Genomic DNA, 1,564 nt, shown 5'->3' on the forward strand with positions numbered 1-1,564 from the left:
TTGGAGATGCTGCTGCCAAAGCTGATCCCTGCCTACCAGAAAGGTGATCTCTTTTATGTGGGAAACTTCCTGCACAATTTCAAATAGTGGAGGACAATGTAGTAGTTGCTGGAAATTCTCTTGAAAAAGTGAGTGTTCCCCCTCCAAACCCAGGTTTGCTCACCCCTCCTGGCCAAGGCTTGGAATACTTGGCTCCTCTCTGAGCCTGTTTGGTTCACTGGGGTGGTCACAGGGGAGCTAAGCATGATACAAGTGCACAAACTACTTTATTATGACTGGGACACCATGCCATTTCATTTCCCTCACAAGCTACTGGAGTCTCAACAGTGTGCTTACTGAGAAGTTGGATTTCAGGCATGAGTAAGTGGCTCCCAACTGCAGCCCTCACCTAGGTGACATCCTAGGAAATCCCATTTCCCAGTAAGAAATGAGGTGTCAGTACTAATGGCGGAGGCCTGTGAAATACTGGAGTCAGAGGAAAAGCTGGGGGCTGAATCACTTTTGAGCCATCAGGGAGGGATTGTAATAGCTTTGCCTGTTAGAACCTGAAAGCATTTACATTTTGGTGTGTGGTCCAGTGCTGCCACTTGAACCTGAACCCAGGTCTAAATGCCATCCCTTTGGTGTTCAAAAATTAGCACTGTACCATTTGAGTCATAGGTCAAGTTCTGGCCTTTTGCTGCCTAATTGAAGACAAGTGCCTTTAGACTTTTACTGACTAGACTGGCTTTCCACTGTGATCTTCAGAGCTCAGCCTGCTAGGTGGCTAAGATTAGAGGAATGAGCATTTAGTTCTTTATTTAGAGCATTCACTTATTGATTTATTTAGAGCATTTACTTAGTTAATTTAAGGTGCGTTTACTTTGGAGAGATGCATAGAGGCCTCTCTCAGAAGCTTCTGGAAGTGGGGTGTAAAAGTCATCCTGTTCTCGAGTGTCTCTTACCCCCCTCCCAGCACATAAGTGCACATCTCTGCAGGACAGCCACAGCATTAGAGTCCTGCAAGAAAGGGGCTTTGGTAGAAGGCTCAGGATGGAGAGAGAAGGCTCTCACTTTCCTTGTACCGAATGTGCCCACAGCATCATGTGTTCCATCTATACTATGTGAATGGACTTCTACCCCAGTGATTTCTACGAGTTCAAGAACTGCCACATCCTGACACAACTCAAGCTCTATATGAGGCTCCACATGCCGGCTTTGGACCTGCTCTTCTAAACACATACTTTTTGACCAGCTGGAGGAATGTGCGACCAGTAAGACCAAGAAAAAGTAGTAGTCCTGGTGTGGGTGCCTCAGAGCCTGTGAGTAGGAAGCCCATGTGGTCTAGATATTGGTTGGCCCTTACTTCTACAGAGCTTGGCAAAATGCCCTTTATGGGTGGTGTCAGCCAGGTAATGTCTGTCCTCTGAAAGGACTCGGGAATAAGCACTCATTAGAAAGACCCTACACCTCCTCAGAGTTCAGTCCAAACTCCAGTTCTACAGGTTCCTCCATTAGAGCCTCATGGAAGTTGAGTGACACTTCAACTTGCAGAGTCTACTCTGTCCACTCTGTATCTATTTCC

This window comes from Megascapheus bottae, unplaced genomic scaffold (genome assembly GCF_031878675.1).
Source record: "Megascapheus bottae isolate mThoBot1 unplaced genomic scaffold, mThoBot2.hap1 HAP1_SCAFFOLD_41, whole genome shotgun sequence".
In the NCBI taxonomy this organism is placed as follows: Eukaryota; Metazoa; Chordata; class Mammalia; order Rodentia; family Geomyidae; genus Megascapheus; species Megascapheus bottae.